The following is an 18,774-nucleotide window of genomic DNA, read 5'->3' as shown; positions in this document are numbered from 1 at the left end:
TGGCTGCTTGAAATCCTATACCACCCACGACCTGCTTGACGTAGCCACCAACCACGCCTCCGGTGAGGAGGCGGTTGGAGCGATCTTGAGCGGAGGCCGGGACAAGGTCAAAGCCAAACACATGGACCCGGATGAGGGCCCCTCCACATAGAGGGGCAAGAAAAATAAAAAGGATCGGCGTCGGTCGGACAGCGCCCCGCTGGTCGCCGTGATCGATCGCACAGTCAAGCAGCCCCATCAAGGACTGCCTGACCACTTCAACAAACTCATGGATGAACCATGCCCCAACCATGCCTACCCTATCAAACACCCCTACAAATAGTGTGAGCTCCTCAAACATTTCCTCCGACAGGCTAGCGGGCCAAAGGAGGGAGACGGCAAAGAGGCAGCACCCAAGAAGGGAGGTACGACAGGCAAAGAAGCGAACAACTTCCCCAACGCTGACAAATGTATCATGATCTTTGGCAGATCCGATGCCATCTGGACCAAGCGACAACATAAGGTTTGCTATCGAGAGGCATGCGCCGCCGAGTCGGCCATCCCCTCCTTCCTCAGCTAGTCGAAGTCTCCGATCACCTATGATCAAAGGGACCATCCCTCCCATGTCGCAAGACTAGGACGCTATCTGCTCGTCATTGACCCCATTGTCCACAAGAAGCGGCTTATGAAGGTGCTGATGGACGGCGGCAGTGGCCTCAACATCCTATACATCGACACCCTCGATGCCATGTGCATCCCCTGATCGGAACTCCGCCTGGTGGGCTCCCCCTTCCACGGGGTAATCCTAGGAGCGCAGGCATACCCGCTCGGGCAGATTGATCTGCCCATCACGTTTGGCAGCCGAGCCAACTTCCACTCGAAGGTCCTCACCTTTGAGGTGGTGGACTTTCTAGGGTCCTACAACGCCATCTTGGGGTGGCCATGCTATGCGAGATTCATGGCAGTCCCCAACTACACCTACCTCAAGCTAAAGATGCTAGGACCAAACGACGTCATCACTATGAGTAGCGCGTTCTCACATGCCTTCACGTGCGACCGCGAACACTATGAGCTCGCCACTACAGTCGTCAACTCGTCCGAACTCCCGTGGCTCGGGGAGTCATTGGCTCCGATAGCCCCGGACTGTAACCAACCAACTTCCTCATCAGCCTTCCACCCGCTCGAAGAAACCAAGACAGTGGGAATCGACCCCACCAACCCAACCAAGACAGTTCAGATCGGGACCTAGCTCCCGGCCAAATAGGAATGCGAGCTCGTCGACTTCTTGCACGATAATCGCGATGTCTTCGCATGGCAGCCATCTGACATGTCGGGGATAACCCGGGAGGTCGCCGAGCACACACTATGCCTTGCCCCGGGCTCTAAGCCTGCCAAACAACGCCTACATCACTTCAACGATGAAAAGCGTAGGGCCATAGGCGAGGAAATCGCCAAACTCCTGGCAGCCAGGTTCATCAGGGAGGTCTTCCATTCTGACTGGCTTGCCAATCCCGTCCTGGTCAGAAAGAAGACTGGGAAGTGGAGAATGTGCGTCAATTATACTGGACTTAACAAAGCGTGCCCGAAGGATCATTTCCCATTACCACACATAGACCAGATAGTTGACTCCACCTCGGGTTACAAAATCCTCTCCTTTCTAGATGCCTACTTAGGCTATCACCAGATCATGATGAAAGCGTCCGATCAGCTCGCAACCTCATTCATCACCCCGTATGGTTCGTACTGCTACGTGACCATGCCTTTAGGCCTGAAGAACGCTGGTGCCACCTACCAAAGGTGCATGCAGCAATGCTTCACCGACCAAATCGACCCGCTCGACCAGCCTGATCAGGCCGAGCGGCCAAAACCAATGATCACCGTCTATGTTGATGACATAGTGGTCAAAACGGCTCAAGCTTGCGACCTAATCGCAAACTTGGCCATGATGTTCACAAACCTCCGAAGGTTCAACATCAAGCTAAATCCCAAAAAATGTGTTTTCGGGGTTCCAAAGGGGAAACTGCTTGGATACATCGTATCCAAGCATGGCATCAAAGCCAACCCCAAAAAGATCACGGCCATCTCCAACATGGGCCCCATACGCAGTGTCAAGGGCGTGCAGAGGCTCACCGGTTGCCTGGCTACCCTAAGCCGCTTCATCTCCCAGCTCGGCGAATGGGGGATGCCGCTCTACAAGCTCCTCAAAAGGACGGACACCTTCATCTGGACTGAGGAAGCCCAGTAGGCTCTCAAAAGCCTCAAAACATCCCTAACGTCGGCCCTAATCCTCGTCGCTCTGGAGCGGGGAGAACCCCTCGTCCTTTACGTCGCAACAAGTAACCATGTGGTGAGCGCCGCCCTAGTCATAGAGAGGGGGGAACCGGGACACCAGCTCAAAGTGCAGCGACCCATATACTTCATCAAAGAAGTGCTTACCGACCCCAAGGTCTGGTACCCCCAGGTGCAGAAACTCCTATACGCCATACTAATGGCAACCAGGAAGCTCCTACACTACTTCACCGACCACGGGACGTCACTTCATACCCACTCGGAGACATCATCCACAACCGCGATGCCATGGGACGAATCTCCAAGTGGGCTCTTGAACTCATGGGCCACAACATCAGATATACCCCCCGCACCGCTATTAAATCTTAGGCTCTCACGGACTTTGTCGCTGAATGGACGGAGGTCTAGCTACCAATTCCGGATGTCACCCATGAATACTGGACAATGTACTTCGATGGGTCCATAATGGTGCCCGACTCGGGAGCTAGAGTGGTTCTGATCTCCCCGGATGGGAGTAGGCTCCGTTATGCCATCCGCCTCCATTTCTCAGCTTCAAACAATGCTGTGGAATACGAGGCCCTTATCAATGGACTCCGCATCGCCATTGAGCTTGGCGCTACGTGACTCTATGTCCGTGGCGACTTGGAACTAGTCATTGATCAGGTCATGAAGGAGTCCTCCTACAAAAGCCCCCTTAGGATGGCATACTGCCAAGAGGTGCGCAAGCTCAAGGACAAATTTTAGGGGATCGAACTGCATCACATCCCTCAAAGAGACAACGATGCCGCTGATTTCCTCGCAAAACTAGCTGCCTAGCGAGATCCGTCCCCAAGCGGGGTCTTCATCAACGACATCCACAAGCCGTCCGCTCGCATCTTGGAAGATCTGACCCGGATGCACCCCGATGCCCAGCCGGTGCTCGAGGGCTCTGACCCCGACGCCCAACTAGCGCCCAGGGGCTCCGACCCCAGTACCTCTACACCACCCACAAGCGTCGCCGTATTGGCGCCCGATCAAACCGATTGGCGAGTACTGCTACTCGCCTACATCCTCGAAGAGGTTCTCCCGCTCGAAAGGACGGAGGCTCGATGAATCGCTCGACGCGCCAAAACCTTCATCACGCTCGGTGACGAGCTCTACAAATGGAGCCCATCAGGGGTACTCATAAAGTGTATCCTCACTAGCCAAGGGAGGGATCTCCTCCTCGACATTCATGCCGGCATTTGCAGGCATCACGCGGCCCCAAGGTCGCTGGTCGGAAAAGCCTTCCGCCAAGGTTTTTACTGGCCCACCACACTATGAGATGTAGAGGAAGTCGTTCGCATGTGTGAGGGATGCCAATTCTACGCCCGACAAACCCATTTGCCGGCACAAGAGCTCCAAACCATCCCTATCACCTAGCCATTCACGGTCTGGGCCTCGACATGGTAGGACCCCTCAAAAAGGCCCTAGGCGGTTTCACTCACCTACTCGTAGCGGTCAACAAATTCACCAAGTGGATAGAGGCCAAACCCAACACCAACATCCAGTCGGAGGAAGCAGTCAAATTCTTTCTTGACATCATCTACCGATTTAGCGTTCCCAACTATATCATCACTGACCACGGGACTAACTTCACCGGGAAAAAGTTCCTAAACTTCAACGACGGATATGGCATCAGGATTGACTGGGCCTCGATCGAACATCCACAAACTAACGGTCAGGTCGAACGCGCTAATGGCATGGTCCTCTAAGGACTTAAGTCACGCAACTTCGACCGACTCAACAAATACGTCGGGCGATGGGTTGTGGAGGTCCCAGTGATCCTCTAGAGCCTACGAATGACCCCAAACTGATCCACGGGATTCACACCCTTCTTCCTAGCCTACGGAGCCGAGGTAGTGTTGCCCTCCAACCTTGATCATGGCGCACCAAGGGTGAAGGCTTTCAACCACGACCGAGCCACCGAGGCCCAACAAGACATAGTCGACCTACTCGAAGAGGCCCGTGAAGCAACCGTCATCCGCTCCGCTCTCTACCAACAAACCCTCCGCAGGTACCACGAAAGGAAGATCAGAGGAAGGATTCTTGAAGTCGGTGACCTCGTACTCTGGAGGACCCAATCAATGAAGGAAAAACACAAGCTCTCTCCACCATAGGAAGGACCCTATACGGTAACCAAAGTAGTCCGACCGGGCACCTACCAACTGGAGGACAACAATGGTAACCTTCTCAACAATACTTGGAACATTGAACAACTACGTCATTTTCCCCTAAATTTGGTCTAAACCACTTTTTTGTTAGAACATGCTCCCATAAGAGCACCCCTGCCCGAAACACTTTCAGCCCGGGTCGCTCGGGGGCTCCATGTACAATATTAAAATATTACCTCTCTTTTTTACTATTGCACGATAAAGCAACTGTGTACCCAAACAGAAACACATTCCATTCCCTGTGTTTTCCTTACGTAACTCTGTTCTTACTCCCAACCAAACGCACCCCTCCTTTTCCTACGGTTACGAATGGCCGAGCCTCGCGGGCCACGCCCCGGGCTCACAAGGTCGTAGCCTACGGAACAAATGGATAGGTACAAGAAAGAAAGGATAAAAAACAAAAGTTTTGCTAAGATAAACACATGGAACAAATATCATGGTTCTGTCACAAGGATAGCATTGATGTATTCATTAATATAGAAAACTATTCACATGGGGATTCACCCACAAACCTAAACTATTGCATTCTCTGCTGCTACAAATACTACCGTGGTCGCTCACCGACATCGCCTGGAGGCCAAAGAAGAAATCGGATGCAACCACCAGGGACCCGCTCGGCTCCGCTCCTTCCACTTCGGCGAACGCAATAAATACCTTCAGGGCGTCGCACCTATAGATGCTCAGTAGAAGAACATGGAGCCCCTGGCTGGAGGCACCACCACATGAAATCTCCGCCAAGAGACCAACCGACCCCCCGAGTCGATCGAATCGCTCAGTATCCACACCTGAGATATAGGTAGGAAGTGAAGGGGCACCCCATGCGGGCCATGACGACTCCATCTCGAATGACGAGCACGGGTCCCGGTCGGACATTTCTGACTAAAGCTCTCCGAACCTCGTCTCTCAGGTCATCAAGGTGAGCATGTGTTCATTAAATACAAAACTATTCACACGAGGGCTAACCCATGATTGATGAGCGTAGGTCTCGATCGGATGTTTCTAACTAGAGCTCTTTGAACCTTGTCACTCTAGTCGTCAAGGTAAAACACTATCAAAGCCCCTCTATTTCAATTTAAAACATTCATACATCCATATGCGCATTTCATTCCATACGCCTGAACCCCCTAGACGGTTAGGGCATGAACCACCTAGGAGCTCAGGAACTAAGCATCACACGTGCAGCGAAATGCATCAGAATGCTCCGTGTTGCGTCACGAAGCGGCGGTTGCCTCATTCGATATGAGTAACCAATAGAGCTAGGGGAGAAAACCGTAGATGAGCACCATGCGGCCCTAGCCCGATCTGGCAGACTGGGTCATCTCAACCTTCTCGTTTGATCCTAAACCCCTCACCAAGCCCACAGAATCTCCATCGAGGGGAGGCCGAAAGGCCACCCAGGTTGGTCTCTGGAACGACCTAGGCACCTGTCGGGTTGTAGGTAAAGGAGTAGTGGAATGTCACAAGAGGGCTATGCCGACCTCGTCATGAACGATGGACCTGGATTCCACTCGATCACACCTGCTAGCGAACTCACCGAGCTAGTCGTTCGAGCCTGAGCGATCGGGACAGGCGATGAAACTTAGCCCCCTTGGTTTGTGAGGAACCAGATAGGGTAACACACATAAACTCACATCGACCCCTGCGAAGGCTCAATAGGGCTCGGGGGCTACGACTCGCCCGATCCCCGGCGCGCATCGATGCCAGGGCCCACGAGCACCGCCTCGTCTGATCTTTAACTAAACTAACAACGTCTTCGTAACAGCTTCAGACGGCTTCACTGCGCTCCAAAGAGACCCTAGGACTGCGACCCTGAACTCGCGTCGACAGGATCGGTGACATCCGGCTACGGCTCTTGGGACCATGACTCCTAAACTCACATCGACAGGATCGGCGACATCCGATTATGGCTCCTAGGACCACAACTCCTAAACTCGCGTAACGACTTCCTGAACTAACTAAACTAACTCTCTCGATCCACGACGCGCACCGACGCCTAGGTCCGTTCGTGGCTCCGCCTCACCCGATCCCACAGCGCGCATCGACGCCAAAGATCAGTGAGCTCTGTCGCATCTGAACTAAGCTATCCCGATCCACGGCGTGCACCGACGCCATGGTCCGTTCACAAAATCTGACTCACCCGATCCCAAGGCGCGCATCGACACCTAAGATTGGTGAGTTCTGCTTTTTTATCCTATCCCCCGCACCTCACCGCCTCGGCTGTGCAACGATGCCTTGGTTAAAAAACACGCATACACGCCTGATGAGACAACACCCCCAGCTAGTTCGGCCCAAACCGCTTGGGGCTCGGGGGCCACACCCGCAGGTGCGCTCGCGCGCACCCGTCAACAAAACATCCCCTGTTGACAAACACAGAAGCACCCCCAGCCGGTTCGGCACGAACCGCCCTAGGGCTCAGGGGCTACACCCACGGGTGCGCTTGCGTGCACCCGTCGACAAGACAAAAATCCCCTGGACGATTCTACCCCGAATCGCCCGGGGGCTCAGGGGCTCCTGTTGGGTTCATAAACCCAGGGTCCCTCGGGAACCGGCTTCCACGCCAGGGCTCGGTCCAGGAGGACGACTTCTTTTCTTCTAGACCGCCCCGAGAGTCTAAGTTCAACAGACCGTAGCACTTGCTTCAGGCCCTGGCCGCCTTCGGCCCATCTTTCCGACCAGAACACTAGCTCAGGATCAGGCCAACTCCGAATGGCCTCTCCGATCAGAGCACTAGCGTCAGGCCCCGGCCGCCTTCGCACGGCCTCCACCCGAAAAGCCTCACCCGAGGACCACCTCCGACTCCGACCCCGTGTCTCCGACCAGGGTTCATAGAAAACCCTGCCCATCACTATTCTCCGACTGGCGCACCAGAGCCGACTGGGGCCATCCGACCGGGGGCGCCCACTCGGATGGAATCAGAAGGCGTACGAAGAAAGGCAAAACAGGGCTCGCAAGTCAAACCATGGCACCAGGGACCATACCCTGTGGCACAGTACTTTACAACCGTCCTACCACAAACAGTATTGTAGGCGCCAACATTTACCTCTACAGTATTGTAGGCGCCGGTCAAAACACCCGTACGGTAAGACCCCCCATGTGCCTCTAGGCATCAACAGTATTGTGGGCGCCGGAATTCACCACACCAGGTGAATGTGGTAAAGCCATGCCTCCAGTCGGCGAGACAACATTTTTGCAGGTATCGACGTCCTTCAATATTGAAGAAAGCAGCTCAACCTCCCACATGTACCTGACATTCTGCAGTGACATCAACAGTATTGCGGGCGCCCACCATTATCCCATCCCCATCGGTGTGGGCAACAAGGCTTAGAAACGTCCGTACTCACTCTCCCTCTCACTTGTAAAGCCATCCCCTTCTTCTATAAAAGGGGATGTGCTCCCTCCAAACACAGGCAGTTAACCCAAGTCGACTTCTTCAAGTTCAGGTTCATTAGATCGATAGCTCGCAACCTCTCAAGCACACGCTAGGACACTTCATTCATAGCATAGCTCCTATCGATCTCGGCCCTTCCGACCGGACCGACCGGACACCCCATCTCTCTCTCTCATTTGTAACCCCACTATAGACTTCGAGCACCTGGGCTCGGGAATAAAGTCACCGACCGACCCACACTGGACGTAGGGCACATTGCCTAAACTAGTATAAATCCCGTGTCATTGAGTGCTAGGCCACCTCCGATCACAACGTGCAGCAAAACTACAAATATTTACTAGTTGGTCACTTTCTGTACCGACAATACCGATAGAAAAAAATATAATTACTCTGTCGGTGTGCAAAACCGACAGGATATTAATAATTTTTCTATCGGTTGGCTAATTTTCCTGTCATTTTTTTCTCGCCCGACAGTACAATAATAATTTTTCTGTCGGTGGCGTTTATACCGAAAGGAAATTTTTAGTTTCCAGTAGTGAAAAAACTGGAGGCATTGGGAAGAAAGGATCCAACATAATGATGATAGTGGTAAGCTATACACATACTTTTAAGTATTTGAGGTTTAACAACTTCTTGGTTTTGCTTATATAAATTCTTCAATTGCAACACATTTTGGCAAACCATTTTAGGTACTCAAACAATCAAACATGTTCAAGAATTCAAATTTGTCCGAGATCACTTTAAAGGGCGTGGAATACATTAGAAGATTTTTGGCTGGATGGTATATTATAATTAACTTGCATTTTAAAATGTTAAACACAAAAGTTTCAGTAATTTTTTGTCAACATCAATGGTATTAAAGCTAGTTCATCTTTCATTTCAGAGGTCTTTTTTTCAAGAAGTTCTATGGGTCAGTCACTGAGGAGGACTACACAGCCATGCGACTTGGCTTCATTGAGGTAGATAGACACACACTTTCAACAATCAAACACTTAACCCATTCCCTAGTATGTCATCATATGAAAAAAATATACAAACATTTATTTAGTGATCTCTTTTTGGTAGAAACACTGCAGGGGAAACCCAAAATTCAACTTTCACAACTACATATGATCAGGGCATTTGAGGTAGATTACAAGAAAGTTGTTGGTATAAGGTAAATATCTGAAGTATTGTTGTCAAAACTCACCACATGTTCATACGATAAATTTGTATTTGTAATGTTCCCATTGATTAGTTAATGCCAAATTTTGTTCTTATGCAGTTGGTACCTTTGGGCTCTGCTAATGGTATTCTTGCTGCTGAATGTTCATGGTATAATTTCTAGGTCAATAAAGAATATTGTTTAAACTTGTTAAGGTCAATAATATCATGTTACCTCTATTTGTATAGTGGCCGCATTGCTATCTATTTTGTAATCATTGCTGCAATTTTATTTATTTAGCACAGTTGCATTTATATACTCTGGATGCAAAAATTAATAATGCTACTCTTTTGTTGATATTATTATAGGATGGTATGTCTACACATGGTTATCATTGACCCCTTTCATTGTAAGTAAACAACATCCATTGTTAAAATAAAGACTCTTACATATATCCACATCCCCAGAACTAAGTAAATATGGGTGTTGTTGAACTCCATAATATTGTATAATCGTAAAAAAAATAATTTTTCGTTGGTTCCTTAGTGTTTTTACAACAATGAACTACAGTGTATAGATTACCATTAAAAGCTAATTTTATATTATTATTTGCAGCTGCTACTTGTGATTGGATGTAAGATGGAGCATGTTATTACTGAGATGGCTGTTGAGGTTGCACAGAAACATACAACAATAGAAGGGGATGTGGTCGTTGCTCCATCAGATGATTTTTTTTTTGGTTCCACAGGCCTAAAGTGGTCCTCTATTTGATCCACTTCATTCTATTTCAGATAGCATTTGAGATTGCATTTTTCTTCTGGTTGTTGGTAAGAACACAGCTAGTAGCTCACCATGCACCTTGAAACATATATTCTTTGGAACAAAGTTACATCGAGATAGATTTGAACATATGGGACCACACTTATGATTACAAATATTGACAATGATAGGAATCCTAAAACATATACGTAGACTATAGGCTGCTTTGTCTTGTATCTGGTGTACGGTGACACATTATTTTTTATTGAAAAATCAATTTTACGATCCCAAACTAGCTAGCCAGTTTGTCTTTTGATCACATGAATAAAAATTTATCTCATTTTACTCCATGGAACAATTTAAATTGGTCCAATTGGCCACAATTGAACTTTTCCCTTTTGTTTTTCTATGCACAAGTTGAATTTAAAATTAAAAGTTTATGGGTGGCAGAGAAGATCACATGTTATGTTAGGAAAATACTTAAAAAAATCATGCATTATTGTATTTTTTTAAAGTAGTACCATATGATCACAGCCTATGAAAGCAATTATGAAAATACTTGAAAGTGGTGCAGGGTAACAGAAATATTATTTGGATGTAGATTAGGCTACTTTGAATTGTTTATTTGGGTAATAAAACAAGATAAAATTTATAAGGGAGCTCGCCCTAACAAAGTTAATTGTTTGGCTAGTAAATAGACTTTCTCGTCTTTTTCTTTGTCAGAAAAAACTAGGTGAGTTCCCCACGGCATGCTTTGATGAGAAAAGAAAGGGCAAAGACTGTACAAAGTGGCCACAAAGAAGAAGACTAAAAATTACCCCACAACATGCTTTGATAAGAAAAGGAAGGACAAAGTCTGTACAAAGAGGCCACAAAGAAGAAGACTAAAAAATAACTGAACTTACCTAAAAGAGACTAGCATAAGGCGAAAAGAGAAAAACTAGGACTAAAAGACTATTTAAGAACAATTATAGTTTTGAGACACATGGCACACAATCAAACAATTACATCTGGTTATCTCTAGTAGCTTGACTTACTTTAAGACATATACTCCCTCCGTTTTGGCTTTCTAGGTACACAGCTTTTGTTATGCACCTAGCTACTACGATATGTCTAGATACGTAGCAAAAGCTATGTACCTAAAAAAAGTCAAAATGACTTATAATTTGGAACAAAGGGAATATATATTTGTTTATCCTAACAAATTTGCAATTAAAAACTACAACTAACACCTGACACTCAACAACTCTTGCTGGTAGCATATGGGTATGAATCATGCATTATGGGAAAACATGCACATGCTATTACTCGACTTGTATTAAGGTATTGATGAATCTCCATGTTAACAGCAACACTACATGAGAATATAATATAGGGAACAAGGAACTCATTTTGTATATTTATCTGCTTTCAGTATCGCCAGCCGAATCTTATGTGGTTACAGCACCCTACCTCTCTATGTGATTGTCTCTCATGTAAGTCCATTAATTTTAGGAAACAAAACACATTATTGTTCAATCATTTTATTGATATATATACAGTGAGTTGACCCTAGAAGTTTCGCCAAGAGTTCTTAAACATTGCGTAAAATATTGGTTCAGTAAAATACTAGCATGGTTAGAAAATATGATGCAATAAATTAATATTCCTAGGTAACCTAATTTTTAAATATTGTTCAAGAATACATGTGCCACCTGTAATGTCAAGGAGATTGACATTTAAATCATGTTGACTTATATATATACCTCTTCTGTTTAACAACCATACTTCTATTTACAACATCATTTACTAATACATGTGCTGTATTATCACATATCAACCTTAGAGGAACAAACCGTATTTATTGCTAGAATTGTGATTCATTTAGTTCTGGGTTCCCCTATTTCGAATAAGCTTAGCATTTGCCTTTTGGTTTTGTGACGGAGTGGGGATTCTTTAATCCCATTTAGGGTTCATTTGTGAAGAGAATTAAATTAAAGTATAAGTTATTGGGATAATAAACATATTATAGTGAAAGCGCATAAAAGCTATAAGTGTCGGACATAAGATCCCAAATATGGAAAAAGAGGTGGGATACACTAGTAGAGAACAGACCTTTGATCCTCGGCCAAAATGGGCTCTAGTCCCGGAATTTTTTGCCCCCGGGACTAGAAATACCTTTAGTCCCGGTTGGTGGCTCCAACCGGGACTAAAGGTTCCTGCCCAACGGCTACTGCGCCAGACAGAGGTGGCAGGGACCTTTAGTCCCGGTTGGAGCCACCAACCGGGACTAAAGGTATACTTTTACTCCCGGTTGGTGGCTCCAACCGGGAGTAAAGGTCTACTCCCGGGCCGTGGCTGCGCCCGGGGTTGGAAAGTTACCTTTAGTCCCGATTGGATCTATCAACCGGGACTAAATGTTCTCCCTTTATAAATCGGCCGTCTCCTCCTTCCTCCCCGAGCCCGAGCTCAGCACATTTTGAAGCTCACTGCAGTAGTGTTCTTGCTTCCTCCCTCCCTCCATTGTTCCTCCATCCATTCTTCGATTCCTCCGTCGATTCTTCAGTTGTAAAGGTTACCAATCTCATACTCTCATTTTTTACCATTTTCTTATACCATTTTATTCACTATATATATTTATGGTTCTTTATTGTGGTTTTTTTTTCATTTGTAAGCAATTTGAGCTCAAAATCACTTTAAGCTTGCATATTTACATGAAAGAAGGTTAAAGTATATATAAATATAAAGTTAGAAAATAGTTAGAAAATTATAGCAAATCCTTACTAGTTGAACTTGCGGACCGTGTTCAGGTCGGCGAGGATGTTCTCTGCCGAGCGGTAACGGACGTCAAGGAGGAGCTTTGATTCTACGAGGGAGAGCGATAACGGTCGTGGAAGACCGTGTTCCCTTCCTCGTAGAATCGGAGCTCTTCCTTGACCAAGTACGGTGCCGTCCGGTGGAGAAATCCTCGCCGAGCTGATCACGTAAGCAAGGTCAACTAGTACGGATGGTTATTTATTCACATGTCCCGATATCGTCGTAGTAGTCTGTCAATCACCGTACCTAAACGTAGTATATATAAATAAAAACTTAGAAAATAGTTAGAAAATTATAGAAAATCCGTACTAGTTGAACTTGCGGACCGTGTTCAGCTCGGCAAGCATGTTCTCTGTCGAGCGGTAACGGACATCAAGGAGGAGCTTTGATTCTACGAGGGAGAGCGACAACGGTCGTGGGAGACCGTGTTCCCTTCCTCATAGAATCGGAGCTCTTCCTTGACCAAGTACGGTGCTGTCCGGTGGAGAAATGCTCGCCGAGATGATCACGTAAGCAAGGTCAACTAGTACGGATGGTTATTTATTCACACGTCCCGATATCGTCGTAGTAGTCTGTTATGTGTGTACATTCCCATTCTTCTGTTAATTTGCGGAAATATCATATGAATTACTTACCTGCCGCAGTAAAAGACGAGAACACAATGACCATTAAAAATATCATTGTTTAGAGATCTAGATAATTTTATAGTTTGTTAATTTTATTTGTTTATAAAAGAAGAAATTTATAGTGTATTAAAAAATGAGTATAGAGAGTAGATGGCAACTGCTTCCGGGTCCTCGGCCTCTCATGGGTTTCCAAAGCGACTTAGGCCGGGCCTTCCTCTCATTCCATGCGGCAAGTGTCGTGATGAGATGAAGATTGTGATGGAGTACCGAGTGAAGAAGGAGGGTCCCAACAAGAATCGTATCTTCTACAAGTGTCCGGATCGCAATGTGAGTTATTTTATCGTATTTAATGATTATGGTTAGTTTATACCTATTTTCATGATGGTTGTGATTAAAGTTCTAGTTTTTTGTTTTAATTTCAGTGGGATGGCAGTGGACGATGTTCAGGCTTCTACTGGGAGGAAGAGTATGTTGAACTCGTGCAAAAATATCTTGCACAACAGGCAGATACGGCGGCTAATGAGGCAGTGATCCAGTCGAAGAAGCCCAAAGATGTTGCACAATCGGGGGATCTGTCTGTTTTAGTTGAGATTGGTCGCGAAATCCTTGTGCTCCTGAAATGTATTTTAGCTTTAGTTCTTTTAGTGGTAGTTGGGATTGTCTACATTGTAGCGATGCTTTCATAAATTTGTATCTTTTGTGGTGGCACGCATGTTGTATAAATAATTAATTATGATCTAGGTTTTAATATGATATTTATGTCATGTAATGCAGATGAGCCGTCATTGGATGTATAATGCTGATCGCCGCTCACAAGAGTTCATTGACGGCGTGCATTCTTTATTACGTGCGGCCGAGACAAACAAACGCGATGGTTTCATGTGCTGCCCATGTGCCATATGTAAGAATACGGTGGAATATCCTTGCTCAAGGACTCTTCATTCACACTTGTTCAAGTCGGGTTTCATGCCAAACTATATTTGTTGGACAAAGCACGGAGAAACCGGTGTTGTAATGGAAGAAGATGAAGAAGAACAATGGGACGACAATGATATTATTCCTGATGGTGCGTGCTTCAATGATACTGCAATGGGAGAAGCTGAAGAAGAGGTAGCCGTAGAAGATGAGCCGGCTGATGATCTTTGTCAGGTCATTCGTGATGCACAAAGAGAATGTGAAAGTGAAAAGGAGAAGATCAAGTTCGAGCGGATGCTAGAAGATCACAAGAAATTGTTGTACCCAACTTGTGATGCAGGGCAGAAAAAGTTGGGAACCACACTAGAATTGCTGCAATGGAAGGCAAAGAATGGTGTATCTGACAAGGGATTTGGAGAGTTACTAAAAATCCAAAAGAAGATGCTTCCGAAGTACAATGAATTGCCCGCCACTACCTACGAAGCAAAACAAGTTGTCTGTCCTATGGGGCTAGAAATAGAGAAGATACATGCATGTCCTAATGACTGCATCCTATACCGTGGCAAAGAGTACGAGAAATTGGATGCATGCCCGGTATGCCATGCGTCGCGGTATAAGATCAGGCGAGATGACCCTGGTGATGTTGAGGGCGAACGTCCACGTAAGAAAATCCCTGCCAAGGTTATGTGGTATGCTCCTATAATACCACGCTTGAAACGTCTGTTCAGAAACAAAGAACATGCAAAATTGTTACGATGGCACAAAGAAGACCGTAAGGTAGACAATATGTTGAGACACCCTGCTGATGGGTCCCAGTGGAGAGCAATCGATAGAGAATTCCCGGAGTTTGCAAATGACGCAAGAAACTTAAGGTTTGCTTTAAGTACAGATGGTATCAATCCTTTTGGAGAGCAGAACAGTAGTCATAGCACTTGGCCTGTTACTCTAAGTATCTACAACATTCCTCCTTGGTTATGCATGAAGCGGAAGTTCATTATGATGCCTGTGCTCATCCAAGGCCCGAAGCAACCTGGCAATGACATCGATGTGTACCTGAGACCACTTATTGATGAACTTCTCATTTTGTGGAATAAAGAAGGTGTACGTGTGTGGGATGAGTACAAACAGGAACACTTTGATCTGCGAGCATTGTTGTTCGTAACAATCAATGATTGGCCTGCTCTAAGTAATCTTTCAGGACAGTCAAACAAGGGATATAATGCATGCACACACTGCTTCGGTGATATTAGAGGTGTATTCTTGAAAAAATGTCGAAAGGTCGTGTACCTTGGCCATCGTCGATTTCTTCCTGCAAATCACCCCGTAAGAAAGAAAGGTAAGCATTTTAAAGGGAAAGCAGACCACCTGACCAAGCCTCGCAACCGAACCGGTGAGGATGTACTCGATATGGTCAATGATGTGAAAGTCGTCTTTGGAAAAGGACATGGAAGCCAACCTATTCCGAAAGACGCTAACGGTCACGCACCCATGTGGAAGAAAAAGTCCATATTTTGGGACCTACCCTATTGGCAAGTCCTGGAGGTCCGTAGCTCGATCGACGTGATGCACCTGACGAAGAATCTTTGTGTGAACCTGCTAGGCTTTATGGGTGTGTATGGAAAGCCTAAGGACACATTTGAAGCACGACAGGACCTGCGTTGTTTGAGAGAAAGAGACAACCTGCATCCAGAGAAGATAGATGATGGACGCCATTACTTACGTCCTGCTAGCTACACTCTAAGCAAAGAGGAGAAGGAAATCATGTTTGAATGCTTAAACAACATCAAGGTACCATCTGGATTCTCCTCGAATATAAAGGGTATTATAAATGTGACAGAGAAGAAATTCTGTAACTTAAAGTCCCATGACTGTCACGTTCTCATGACGCAATTACTTCCAGTTGCATTAAGAGGAATTCTACCTCCAAATGTACGTCTAGCCACCGTAAAGCTATGTGCATTCCTCAATGCAATTTCTCAGAAGGCAATTGATCCAACTGATCTAGCTAAACTACAGAATGATGTGGTTCAATGTCTCGTCAGCTTTGAGTTAGTGTTCCCTCCTTCCTTCTTTGATATTATGACACACCTCCTAGTTCACCTAGTCAAGGAGATTTTCACTCTCGGTCCTGTGTTCCTACACAACATGTTCCCCTTAGAGAGATTCATGGGAGTCCTAAAGAAATATGTTCACAACCGTGCTCGCCCAGAAGGAAGCATCGCCAAGGGCTATGGAACAGAAGAGGTCATTGAGTTCTGTGTTGACTTTATTCCCGACCTTGACTCGATTGGTGTTCCTGAATCGAGACATGAGGGGAGACTAAGCGGAAAGGGGACACTAGGGAGGAAAACATATATTGGTACGGATGATGATTATTTCAATAAAGCGCACTACACAGTTCTACAGAACTCCTCTTTGGTAGATCCGTATATTGAGACACACAAGGATCTCTTACGATCCGAGTTTCCAGGCAAGACTGAAGCTTGGATTACGCATAAGCACATGGAAACTTTCGGCGGTTGGTTGCGAAAAAAATGTCAAGGTGATGAGAGCATCCATGAGCAACTGTATTTATTGGCTATGCAACCATTATGGCATATCGTCACATACAAAGGGTACGAGATAAATGGGAACATATTCTACACAGTAGCCCAAGATAAAAGGAGTACCAACCAAAACAGTGGTGTCCGCATAGATGCCACAGACCCGAATGGGAATAAGCAGACATATTATGGACGCATAGATGAAATATGGGAACTAGAATATGCACCTACTTTGAAGATCCCATTGTTCAAGTGCCAATGGGTCAAGGTGACCGGAGGCGGAGTAACAGTAGACAACGAGTATGGAATGACAACAGTAGACCTTAGTAATATTGGGTACAAAGACGAACCATTCGTCCTTGCCAAGGATGTGAATCAGGTGTTCTATGTCAATGATATGTCTACCAAACCAAAAAGAGGGAAAAACGATAATGACTCAACCAAAGAGCCAAAGCGCCACATAGTTCTTTCAGGGAAAAGAGTCATCGTGGGAATTGAGGACAAGTCGGACATGTCAGAAGAATATGAAAAGGATGACCGAATTCCGCCCTTCAAAGTGAACAAAGACCCTAGCATCTTGGTAAATGATGAGGACACTCCATGGTTACGAAGCGATCATAACCAAGGGACATACGTAAAGAAGAAGTTCACTGCTGTGCCCACTTGATGATATAGTGATTTAATATAGTGTGTGTTTGAGATATTATGTAATAATTGTGAATTCAGATGTTTATTATGTCATATTTCAAATTAAATCAATGTTTGATTTGGTGGGATTTCTCTCTCAAAAAGGTAAATTAGGATACTGAGTGATGAAAAATTAAAATATTAACGTTAAAATGATGTGAAAACAAATTTCCTGTCCAAAACCAATAATTTTAATAATTTTAATTAAACACTACATTTTTGCATTAACGAAATAATAAATATTAGTTACATTATGTTTTATAATTCTAACAAAAAATAAAAAAAGTTAGGTTATCGATTTTTCCTATGTGCAATAAACAAAAATAAAATTCATATTTTTAACAAAATAATTTTATGCCTTTTATTTAATTTACTATGTATTTAATAAAAACTATTGCATTTCTATTGTATTTAACAAGACTATTGCTTAAAACAGGCGGGAAACGAAACTGCAGGCCACCTTTACTCCCGGGTGGGAAGCCCACCCGGGAGTAAAGGTGGGCTGCAGTTTCGTGGCCCGCCAAAAAAAGCCTTTACTCCCGGTGCGTGTTACCAACCGGGAGTAAAGGTATACCTTTACTCCCGGTTGGTAACACGCACCGGGAGTAAAGGAACCTTTACTCCCGGTTGGTAATACGCACCGGGAGTAAAGGGTTTTTACTCCCGGTTGGTGGCTGGCACCGGGAGTAATTCTCCTCTGCTATATAACCTCCAGCGCCTGGCAGATCGATCTGCTCGTCTTCTTCCTCGTCGAACACCGCCGCCCGGCCTCTTCTTCGACCTCGCGCCGCGTCCGTTCGCCTTCCGTGACACCGGCGCCGCCGTCTTCTTCCTCGTGCGGCCTCCACCGCGCGCGCCCGTGCCCCTCCTCCGCGCTTGCCCATGGCCCTCCACCGCGCCCTCCTCCGCGCCCGAGGCCCTCCACCGCGCGTTGCCCCACCGCGCCGGCCCGAGGCCCTCCAGTTCGTACACTGCCGAGCTTCGAGGTGATATATTCGTCGATCTCTTTGTACATTCGTCCGAGCCCTCCACTGCCGAGTTTTGTTTTTTGAAGCTAGATGGCCGACCCGAGAAATATGGATGAGGAGGAGTTGATGATGAATTTGATCAACACTGGCACTCAAGTTGCCGGCGATGATGGTGCTAAAAATAACGTGCAAGAGGATGTAGATGACGGGAGTCAGTACTTAGCTCTTGAACAAAATGAGCAACAACATATTGGCCAAGTATATATTTTTTATTATTAGCTATATATATATATTATCATATGTCTTATGTGTGCTCATGACATTAAAAATAATGTTTATGTTTTGTAGCCCTCTGGATCGACATCAACAACTACAACGAAGAGTAAAAATGTTCGAGGTCCCAAAAAGCCATTGGAGGGTCGCTTCATCATCTCGGAGTTCAATGTGGATACAGGAGAACCGGGGGGGCCGAATAAAATGAAATTTGT

General features: G+C 46.0%; 1 pseudogene; it reads left to right on the top strand.

The window, feature by feature from the left end:
- Positions 1 to 18,774, top strand: part of LOC136543641 (MLO-like protein 1) — a 63,279-nt pseudogene that overhangs the window by 29,922 nt on the left and 14,583 nt on the right.

The sequence above is a fragment of the Miscanthus floridulus genome, chromosome 3, assembly GCF_019320115.1.
Source record: "Miscanthus floridulus cultivar M001 chromosome 3, ASM1932011v1, whole genome shotgun sequence".
Classification (NCBI taxonomy): Eukaryota; Viridiplantae; Streptophyta; class Magnoliopsida; order Poales; family Poaceae; genus Miscanthus; species Miscanthus floridulus.
This window is presented reverse-complemented; position numbering and strand designations above follow the sequence as displayed.